Below are 12,231 nucleotides of genomic sequence, written 5' to 3'. Positions count from 1 at the left end.
ATGGCCTAGTCGGCCATCACTGGAAAGAGAGGCCCATTGGTTGTGCAAACTTTATATGCCCCAGTACAGGGGAACGCCAGGGCCAAAAAGTGGGAATGGGTGGGTAGGGGAGTGGTGGGGAGGGTATGGGGGACTTTTGGGATAGCATTGGAAATGTAATTGAGGAAAATACGTAATAAAAAAATTAAAAAAATAAAAACATGGTTATGCTAGGTGTGGTGTGGCACATGCCTTTAATCACAGCACTCAGGAGGCAGAAGCAGGTGGACCTCTGTAAATTCAAGACCAGCCTAGTGTACAAAATGAGTCAACCTAGTCTACAAAATGAGTCCAGGACAGCCAAGGTTACAGAGAAACCCTGTCTCAAAAAACCCTGGTCTCAAACTCACAGAGATTAAAGGTTAACTCCAGCCCATGAACCTGGCCCAAGATTCTCAAAGCTTAACAAATAAGACACTTTATTAACTGGCTAAACGATGCATTGCAGGACAATGGAGTGTCCTGGAGAGACTCTAACAGACCCCAGGAGTTTAAAATGAGAAATAAGAAGCAAAAGCTCGTGCAGATTCAGAGCTGTTCCTCTTAAAAATGAGGCCAAGAAGAGCGGTGAAAAGAGATGATATAAAAGGATGGCTCTTGGGGTCAAGCCACCTCAGGGCACCAAGTGACAGAATGCTATAGGGGACTTCAAGCTTTCAGGGGATATGCCATGGTGAAGGCTTGTTCCAGCACTGGCTCAGCTATGTGCTCCTCCCTCCCTCCCATCTTAGCTTTGTGAAACCAGGCTGGCTGTGTCTGGTGTGATTCAAAACTAGCAAGTGTCAACTGCAAATCAATGGAACAGAAACAGGACAGTTTGAGAAGTTTCATGTCAAGATACACTTGACCCATTTGTGAGTGACTGTGATTATTAAAATATAGCAGAAATAGGATTCTTCCTTCCAATGTATGACATCTTTCAAACAGCATTGTGTCCTTATATCCAAAATGTATTCCAGGTTTGGATTCACTACTCACAGAATATCTTCCATTCTAGGACTACTAGAAAAAAAAAATTGTAGTCGGAGGACCATGAACCAAGAGTGCCAGAGAAGCTGTGACTCAGTACTTGGGAGAAATAGGAGCCAGGGGTTAGTCTGTGTGGGCGAGACTGGTAGAGGCTATATACCTTGAGTATGGTGTTAGGAACACACAGCATGTGACCACCAGCCAGCACTGAGGCAGTGGCTGGCACTTAGCAATTTTGCCTTCATTTTCTACATCGCCCAGAGTCCAGACAGAGACACTACTGGCTTTCCAGGGGACTAATACTCTAGGGAAGGCTGTCACTCAGTTTCAGACCATATCTTTTTATATATATAAAATGTATATATAAAATGTAAAATTGGCTCAATGGTCCCAGCACCTGGGGTAGAGACTCGAGGATCAGTTCAGTGTCATCTTCTGCTACTTAAACTGAAGGCCCTGGCTCATAAGCAGTAACAGTATAAGTAAATACACTGTAAAAATCAGTAAGATAAAATTAAAAGGAAAAATTTAAGGTTTAAAGAACACAAAACACAAGCAAACATCATGCAATATTACAATAAAAATCCCAACGCTAAAATAAAATACAATACTTTCTACCTCTGTAGTACGTTGGAAGTTTGAAAACTTCTTTTTTTTTTTTTTTTCGGGACAGGGATTACCTGTGTCATTCTAGCTTTGCTGGAACTCACTCTGTAGACCAGACTGGCCTCTGCATCCCAAGTGCTAGAATTAAAGGCCTTGACACACTCCTGACACTACTTCGACATTATTTACTTTATATATGTACTTCAACAGCATATCACAAAATTCTACTAAACTTTCATTTTTAATTAAATTCCTCACCACACTGTCCACTCAGCATGGGAAACCACAGCTGTCAAGTGTTGCCATTTCCTAGTCAAATCTAGCCCCATCAGGTCCCATTAATTCTGTGATAGATTTACATTTGGGTTCTGAGTTCTGGGAAGGCATGCATGAGAAAATGGTAAATTTTGATTTTCTTCCCCACGTTGATCCCCCCTCCCCCAGCAGACCTTCATGATATCAGCGATTACAGGATCTATCTAGAGGTGCGGTTGCTCACCAGTTGGTCCCCATGGCATTGGTCTTCCCTCTGCCCTGTACTGTGGTTATGTCTAGGAACATTATTTTCCATTTAAAATTCTCCAGAGACTTCTTCCCATCTATTACCTTCCTGATTTAATACAAAGGACACACAGAGAAACAATCTTGAAAAGTGTGATGCCCTCTTCCGAGTGTCCTCCCAGCTCACAGCTCTCTTTGTTCTTCCTTAATGCCAGCCTGAGAATTTACCTATTTTATCATCAATCTATCTTTCATGTAAATGTAGGCCCATGAAAGCCACACTTTCTGTCAGTAGTGTATAGTACTGAATTGTCAATGAAGGGCATTCTAAACCTTGCAGAGCTATTGTACAATGAAGGCTACTTGGTAGGATAAATAGGCAGTAAGTGTTCAGTACTGTCTTCACAATCACCTCTCATTAGATCAAAGACCACTGCCTTTCTTTGTGAGCAGTACACATTCACATAGACACCATACTGCTCACAGTCTGACAATACCTCTCTCCACCCTAACTGTCAATCATCTGCATGGCTCCAGCAGAAAATTTCTGTCAGAGGCAGAGATTTCAACCCATGAACATGCGGTCATCTTGCCTCCTCATCTCTACTTGAGCAAGCTCTTCCCATGTAGGCAAATCTAGCCAGCCCTCCAAACCAAATGCAAGGTCTAGCCAGCTGGCCTTCCACAGCTCACATATTCCTCTGCCTCATATTTCTTCTCTTCTCAGTCACAAGTACCAACATTAATAACTCACAATGTGACTTTATGTGTGCATTGAGCCCTCAGTATTGGAAACAGATGCAACTATTCCTTACCCCACTGCACACACCCTGAGGGCAGGCGCAACGCCACCTCTGTCACCTCTGAGCCATCATCATACTGAAGTGAAGAGAGGCATCTTGACCTCTAACACAAATAAAATCACTAGTTGCTAGGTCTCTGGGCAAACAATTGTCTACTTCCATGCTCCTTGCAGGTACCTTAAACAGAGAAAGGAGACCATCCAGTCTGCACCACCAGAACGGCTACCTGGTCACCAAGGCAGTGGCCAAGCACCATTTATTGAATCAAAGCAGACTCAGAAATTCTATGAACTATGTTTTGAGGTTTATAACAAGCTTATAAGTAGAATCCATTCTTTTATGGCCATATTTTTTTTGGTTTATAATAAATTATCAATAAATGTTAATTCCCAAAGTTATTTTACTTTTAGGCATAGCTACACCAAAAACTGAGCCAAACCCCACCCCACTTCATTAAGAATCAGGAAACACTCAAAGGATTTTGGCTAAAAGACTCTTGCTTTAAAACAACCATTTTCCTGATGTAAAGCAGAAAAAGGCCATAGTATGGGGAAATCAGGTCCCACCTGGAACTTTCATTTGTTAGTAGACACATAAATGCCAGAAAAGTTTCTTAATGTAATGGTATTTACTTCATCTGTGAATTCAGATAATTCCACTCTTTCCAAGGCTATTGTGAGAACTAAGTAAAATACCAGATGCTAAATGCTTCTTACATGGCAGGTAAACAATGGTTGTGTCCCAGCTTCCTTCCCTGTCCCCTACAGCAAAGAAAGCCAGAGTAGAGTGACTTAATCACACTTGACGGAAGAGAGGCTCCAGTGAATTTTTGAACAAACAAAATCATTAAATGTACGTGCTAAGGGCGTTGGAAAGCGGAAGTGGTTGGGGTTGGGTCAGGAAAGAAGATGGAGCAGACAGACAGCATGGGAAAGAGTATGCATGATGGGAGCATTCTCTCATAGTGAAATCTACTGTCTTGTACAATCACCATATACATGGCCTGGTGGTTAAGAACACTGGCTTCTCTCCCAAAAGACCAGGGTTCAATTCCCAGCACCCATATGGAAGCTCACCACCATCTGTAACTCCAATTCCAGGTATCTGACGCCCTCTTATGGCCTCTGAGGGCACCAGGCACACATGTACAGGCATATGCATGAAATACATCAAATAATAAAATGATTTTCAAGAACAACAAAAACATGCTAATAGTTATATTGTCAATTACACGCATATTAAAGTGTCTAGAAATGAGATATTTCATGCCTGAAGAAAGAAAATGCTACTAACAACTGCAGCTCTTTGACTATCCCAGCACTTAATGATTCAGAATATGTTCCCACTCTACCCTCAGTTCCTCTTCCTGAAACTGTGTGGTTGAAACTTCAGCTCTTCGGCTCACACTGTCTCCAGGTGACTCATGGCGTCCCTGTCCCTATGTTTACAGTCCATGCTCAAACACTTGGCAGGAAAACATTTCATATTTACAGATTGTTCTTTATCAATTGGCTTTCACATTTCTTCTTGATTCTATCCACGGGGAAGTGAAAAAAAAATAGACTTCTACTTTGTCCCCTCAGCATCAAGAAGCAGGGAAGACAGGAGACTCAGCCCCAGAGCTGTCCCTTTTCTCCTGTGAATGTGGAATGAACAAAGCTCCCTTTCAGCCCTCAGTCTTCCAAGCCTGCCACCTCAGCCAGTGTGTTCAGCTTCTCACCCCCAGGGGCACGTCCTCCCTCTCCAGGACCCCATGGCTTCTTGGCCTACTCCCCAGATGCTTCATGCTGAGCAGGAAGGGACTTTTTTCAAGCAGCCCTAAGAGGAGGAAGCTACTTGTTCCCAGGGGCTCCAGTTTTTCTTTTTTGTGTGTGGGTATGTTTTCTCTCTTTGAAACCAGGAAGCTAAATTTGCCTAATGATTAAGCCCAAAAGGATTAATTCTTTAGAGAACTCATAGTTGCCTGTTGTCCACCCTTCCCCTTCGTGTTAAAATCAGCCCATTTACAAATCACTCAGGCAGAAGGGAAGATTGTTAGTTGTCTCAGTGAAGCCTATCATTTCCCTCTCTTCTCTGTGGAGGTTACAAGGGAACCAATCTGGGCTTCAACATGCTAGCAGGCACTCTACCTCTGTATCCATCCATCTGTCCCAATGCCTTCACCAAAAGCATGCTTTTACCAGGTCACCAAATTTACATTTTACCCTATACTCACCAAACTCTAGAAACACACAAACTCAAAGAGTTCTTCATTTCCAACAAGACAAAAATAAAAATGTCACTTGCTTCTTACTTATTTATTGGTCTTTTGTTCTCAGAGATGGAACTCTGGATGTATGCAAGCAATGTAAGCACGCCACCATGAACTGCATGCTCAACTCCTCTTAAAAAAACAAACAAACAAACAAACAAACAAACAAACAAACAAAAAATCCTACAGCTAACCACACTCACACATTTTTCATATTTGTCCTTAATCAGCCCTGAAGACCCAGCATAGCCTATCTCTCTTCCTATACTTGAAATTCTTTTTCTCCCATGGATTCCACAAAGATGCACTCTTTGTTGGCCACACGTCTAAAATCCTTGCTGTCAGGAATGTCTGAGATCAAGAAATGTCTGGCTGTGGAAATATGCATACCTAGTATTAGCCTCCACGCAGGCAGAGAATTCTTGCCAAAGCCACCGCATAGTACTTTGTGGGCACCAACCAGAAGGAGTGACTGGTCAGAACCCTATTGGGTGTTGCAATGGTTGTGTATGCTGAGAATTGTGATCGAAGGCTAAATCGCAAATCCTAAATTTTGGAAAGACACTTAATCTTCTAGCCTCAGCTGACTCATTTGGAAAGTATGGATATTGCTACCAACTCCATGAGGACTGGGGAAAAAAATATGTATATATATATATATATATATATATATATATATATATATATATATATATCTCCAGAGCATCTACTGAGAACACAATCTGGGAGAATTCTTGAGAATGTCTTATATGCACTGGCCTGCAATTATTCATCTTCGCTAGATTTATTATCCTTAGTCCATTGAAACATCTTTTTTAGTCAACCTGGTTTAAACAGAACACCCTCTGTCAGTACAGAAGACCACAGCAGGTTGTTTTAACCCTGTATCAGAATAACACCAGATCTTTAAAGATAAATGCATAAGTCCTGGCTCCACCACAGGGCAAAATAATTTTGGGTAAGAGGATGGTGTGTTGGGGATGCCCTCGTGGGAGAGTCTTGTTTCAGCACATCCTGCTAATGCTGAGGCCTGTGTGGAAGAAAAGAACAGTCTCCTATTTAGATCAGAGAGACAGAGACATCTGCTTGGAGAGCTCTGGTACCACCCCACACCTGCCGGTCCTTTCCCATCACAGTCTTGCTTGGTCAGCTCTTCCTTTAGTTTTGTGCAATTGTGTTCAAAAGTTCAGCTTCCTTCCAATAAATTCCTCATTTTCTCTAAAGCTAGCCAGGGGAGGTTTTGGTAGAAACCCAAAGGCCTTTTATGGGTACACACATCATTTCCTTTAAATTAGTTTTATTGCACAGTTGTACTTGACAAACTGGTGACTTCAACTTATAAGGCTTGGGGAATCTCTCACAGATTTACCTCTGAGCAATCTAAACACATCCTGACTTCTAGAGTTTAAAAGTTGCAAAACCACTGGGTGACCCTAGTACCCATCCATCCCTTACAGCTCAAAACTCTCTGGATTTCTGCATCTGGGGTAATTTTCACTTCTTAGACACAAAAGAAGACATAGGAGTAAAAACCCAAAAGATGGGCAAAGACATCACCACTCCAGTAAGTGGAGGATAAACAGTATACAGATGGAGAAATTCCTTTTCTTCCCTTTTTACTAGTCTCTGCATATTGGGTTGTACTATTCACCTCCATCAAAGGAGAACTTTCAGAATAATAATCTCTCTGATTTGACCATTACTCTAAATTAGCAGCAATCTGATATTCTGCTTTTCTGTCTAATGTTATACACACACATCTCCTATATAGTTCTTCCTCTATTATTACTACTATGAAATATTTGAGGCTGAGTAACATTTGAAGAAAAGAAACTAATTTTGTCTTACAGTTCTTGAAGTCCAATGTCAAGAGCCGCATCTGGTCATGGTCTTTTGGCTGCCAGAGCTCCAAATGTGAGACAGAATGTGGAAGACATGGACCACATGTAGCTTGCGCTCTCTCTCTCTCTCTCTCTCTCTCTCTCTCTCTCTCTCTCTCTCTCTCTCTCTTCCTCTCTCTGTCTCTCTCTCCCTCCCTCCCTCCTTCCCTCCCTCTCTCTTTATAAAGCCACCAGAGTCCAGGACTTGCAACCTGACAGCCTAACAAAATCTTATGTACTTCCCTACAGCCACACCTCTGAGCATCAGGTCGCTTGATTTCCACTCTTTCCTTACATCACATCAGAGCTAAAGGGTCAACACACTGTCACCATATCCAAAAAACTGCACGCACATAACCCAAAGCTGCACTTCAGTATGGTTCACCATTCTCATGGATAATCCAGGCTGGAGCCAACAGAGGTCTGCCTGTGCTCTGCCCCAGCATGAGCGATGGGTAGATATTGCCAAAAGCAAACATGATGAGGGATTTATCTCTTCCTCAACATCTGGCACTTGGGACTTATCGTCAAAGGAAGGATACATATCTGGAGCAACTGTCCAAGTCACAGACTGTACTACATGCCCTCTCTATTGAAGGTCTGTGCTCATATACACCCTTTCAGACCACACTGTGAGGAATCACCCACAGCATGTAGTCTGACAAACTGCAGAAGTAGGAGATATAGCTCTAAATGTAGTATTTTAAGCATAATTTTAAAATTAGAAAACTGGAAAATTCCATACTATGTTGGAATTTGGAACATACATGTTCCATTCAACATTAAACACATCATTAACACTGAATACATGCCTCAAAGCCACATAAAACAACAAATATTCATACATCTTTCTTTAACCTTTCCCTCCAAAAAATAATTTTAAGCTAATGATCAATTTTTTTTCTGAAAAATTAGTTAACAAATGAGACCATCACAAGAAATTATGTGCCAAGTCCTACATTTAACTGTAACATCGCTGATCACTACATCATTATTTTATGCATCATTTAAAAGGACACTAGAGTATTGGATACCCTGAGCTGTAAGCCTATAGTTACGTTAGCCAGGGATGATGACTCCCACCTGTAATTCCATTATTCAGAGATAGTTGTAGGAGGATCAACACAAGTTTGAGGTCAACCTGGTCTGCATAGTGAGTTCCAGACCAGAAGGAATGATATAATGAGACCTTGTCTCAAAAATAAGAAAACAAAAAACATATCCAACAGCTTGTGCAAGAGTAAATATATGCTTACCCAATTTTCAATTATTTTAGATATCACAACTAGTTTTGCTTCCCCTCCAGGAGGGAGAGCTGGCCCTGGGGTCATGAGAATGAGAGCTGACCCTGTCTCTCACAGACTGCAGTATTGGGTGAGCTAGCAGGGGCAGTGCTGGAGAGCTCAACATGCTGGTGTGGTATGGACAGCTGGTGGGCTGACCAACTCAGCTACCACCCAGGCCCAGGTCCAGGACCTTGAGTTGACCCACCCCCAAATCTACCTTATCTATGAACTACTAGAGTGAATGGAGGAACTGGCCCTGCAAATCCAAAGCTGCAGGACCTCTATGACACAGAGTAACAACAGAATATCTGAGAAGAGTATCATTGAGGATCCAGTATTGGTAGTGTAGCAAAAGCCAGAAGCCTTGAATCAGACCAATGAGTCACTGCAAGGAACATCTGCAAGTATAGATGTGTGGACTAAGTAGAATTCTGTGGTAGACACTGTGACACACCACAGCTTACACAGGAGATGTTTTTCTTTGTTTTTAATTTTCTTTTGGGAGAGAAGTTGCAAGAGCAGAGGGCAGATAAGAAAGGATGGGGAGATGATTGGAATTGGGGTACATGGTGTGAAATTCACAGTGAATCAATAAACAGTTTAAAAAAAATTAGTGCTAGGGCCAAACACTGGGTCTCATGAATAGTAAGCGAGAATTCTAACATCTCAGCCCTTCCCATTCATTAGCTGAGGAAAATTTGCTTATTATTAATGTTAAACTTAATAGTCGTGAGTACGAAGCAGACCAATCTCTTGCCTGTTTAAAGGGGAAAGCCTGGCACCTGCTTTATGGGAGCGAGTCCTCATCTATTTTATGCTGTGCTGGGCTTCTAATCCAAACTAGCCCTGGCTGGGTGTGGTGATGCAAGGCTGAAGCAGGAGAATGGCTGCAAGTTTGAGGACCCCATGGAAACATTCTGTTTCAAAACAAACAAAACCCTACCAGGCTGACAAATGGAGCGATGAGTAAGCAGCTAAGAGTGCTGCTTCGTCCAGAGGATCTGGGTTCAATGCCCAGAACACTCATGGTGCCTCACAAGTCTGTCACTCTGATTCTGGGCGATATGACAATGCCTTCTGGATGCTGAGGGTACCAGGTACACATGTGTGCATACATTCAAGCAAACACTCATACATATAAAAGAAAATATTGAAAAACAAAAAGGAGATTATAATTATGGAAGTGAGGGTCCAAGTAGGTGACAGGTGCAGGAACGAACATTCACTGGGCCCACCTGGTGAAGGTGAAGGGTGGAATACAGTTGGAATACAATGTATTCAGTGTGGATACAGTGTAAACAGTGAGGATACAGACCTGGGACAAGAACATCACTGGAGAGCAAAGAGAGAGCAACAGAAGCTGGGGATGGCTTTGGCAGTCATCCAGCCTACAGAAGTAGCAAGACTTCAGAGCCTGGTAGAAATGCAAGCTCTCAGGCACCCCAGAATGTGGGTCTGAGCAAACTCACAGGGGTTCCATAGGGTTAGCGCAGCTTCAAGTTCCACGTCATTGGTTTACAGACAAGACAAGAGGCCCAGGGTCCAGCCACAGGGCCCACAGAACTTTAGCCTTCAAGATGTGAGTCTAGGAGAGCAAATTTTCTCACAAAGTTTCAGATTCACAGCAGTATCCATTTTTCAAAAATCCAAACTTAATAAGAAATATATTTAAACAAACTATAGGTGACATAAACCTGGAGACTACAGGCTCATTAGCTACAACTTCAGTGTGCATGCTCATAAAATCTCATACAGAAAATGGAAAGAGCTGCCCAGTGGAAGGTACCAGCCTCCCATTCTAGACTGGGCAGACTGGCTGGGTGCACAGGCCATGGATGTGAAAGCAGCTTTTCGAAAGGAACAGCAGACAACAGACAAGGCTTTGATGGAGTACAGTTACTGGTCATCAACCTATGGCTAACTGGATGAGAATTATAAAATGTCACTTTTTCATCTAATTAACAAATCACAAAAGAACTCAAATGATATGTACTCACTGATAAGTGGATATTAGCCCAGAAACTTAAAATACCCAAGACATAAGATACAATTTGCGAAACACATGAAACTCAAGAAGAATGAAGACCAAAGTGTGGACACTTTGTCCCTTCTTAGAATTGGGAACAAAACACCCATGGAAGGAGTTACAGAGACAAAGTTTGGAGCTGAGACAAAAGGATGGACCATCTAGAGACTGCCATATCCAGGGGTCCATCCCATAATTAGCCTACAAACAATGACACCATTGCATTCACTGGCAAGAGTTTGCTGAAAGGACCCTGATATAGCTGTCTCTTGTGAGACTATGCCGGGGCCTAGCAAACACATAAGTGGATGCTCACAGTCAGCTATTGGATGGATCACAGGGCCCCCAATGGAGGAGCTAGAGAAAGTACCCAAGGAGCTAAAGGGATCTGCAACCCTATAGGTGGAACAACAATATGAACTAACCAGTACCCCCGGAGCTCGTGTCTCTAGCTGCATATGTATCAGAAGATGGCCTAGTCGGCCATCAGTGGAAAGAGAGGCCCATTGGTTGTGCAAACTTTATATGCTTCAGTACAGGGGAACGCCAGGGCCAAGAAGTGGGAGTGGGTGGGTAGGGGATTGGGTGGGGGAGGGTATGGGAGACTTTTGGGATAGCACTGGAAATGTAAATGAGGAAAATACCTAATAAATAAAATTAAAAAAAAAAAAAAAAGAGTCTGTCTCAAATACCCAGACACGGAAGGTGGCACCATTCCCTAGGCTAGTATACTGGATCTTATGATAACAAGGAAATGAACTGAGCACAAGCATTTATTGATCACTTTCTGCTTCCTGATTGTGGAGTCAATGTAACCTCAAGCTCCTGCAACCTTGACTTCTCGGCCATGATGGGTTGTACCTACAGATTCAGAACCAAATAAACCATTTCTCCCTTTAAAAAAAAAAAAAGCCATTTGTACTCTCCCAGTCTGATTGACTATAATTACATCATCCTAATTGAAAGCAGATGAAACCAGATTCACAGATGGTTCAAGTTCAGCTGTCCCTGACTGAGATTTGCAGTGTTCACCTTTTCTATGTTTGTTTGGAACTTGGCTCCACCACTGCAAACAACAGAACTGAGAGCCAGGAGCTGAGAGAACAGCTACTTCCTCAGCCTTTCTTATTGAGAAGTGCACAAGAGGGAGTTCTGAGGGAGTGAGGTCCTCACATCTGGAAAGACAAAGGCAGGTGGAAATAGAACCAGAATAATGGCGATCCTGCCCTCAGAATTCCACCCTAGTTCCTGGCAAAACAGGTCTGGGAGAAAGGCCTTGAGTTCCATGCACAGAACATCAGGGCACAATGGTGGTGGCGGGGCTGTGGCCAGGCAGCTGCATGCAGAGTCCTGGGCTCTCAAGGACCTGAGATTACACAGCAACTGGCAGACCGCTCTGCTGCCTCCTCAGCCCTCACACTGAGAGGACACCAGAAGCTGTGCCAGTATAGTCCTTTCTTAAAGACAAATTTATTTTATGTATGTGGGTGTAAAACACATGTGCCTGGTGCCCTTGGAGGCCTGAAGAGGTCATCAGATCACCTGGAGCTGGAGTTAAAGATGGTTGTTGAGCCATTATGTGGGTGCTGGGAATCAAATCTGGGTCCTGTGGAAGACAGTCAGTGCTCTTTACCACCGAAGCACCCAGTTCTTTCTTCTTTACACTGACACATAAACCCATAAATATTGTACAGATTAATAGGGCACTGGACCATGTTTCATATCAAATAAATAAAGTGTTCCTAGAAAACAGCAGGACTGGCCTCCTCAGGACACATTCTTGTACTCCTGCTCTGCCTGTCAGAGAGACTATCCCTGAGCATCCAGTGACATTCCTCAGGACATTCCTTATGTCATCACTATGCTGAGT

The sequence above is a fragment of the Mus caroli genome, chromosome 4 (genome assembly GCF_900094665.2).
Source record: "Mus caroli chromosome 4, CAROLI_EIJ_v1.1, whole genome shotgun sequence".
Classification (NCBI taxonomy): Eukaryota; Metazoa; Chordata; class Mammalia; order Rodentia; family Muridae; genus Mus; species Mus caroli.
The sequence above is the reverse complement of the archived record's forward strand: the minus strand, read 5'-3'. Positions refer to the sequence as shown.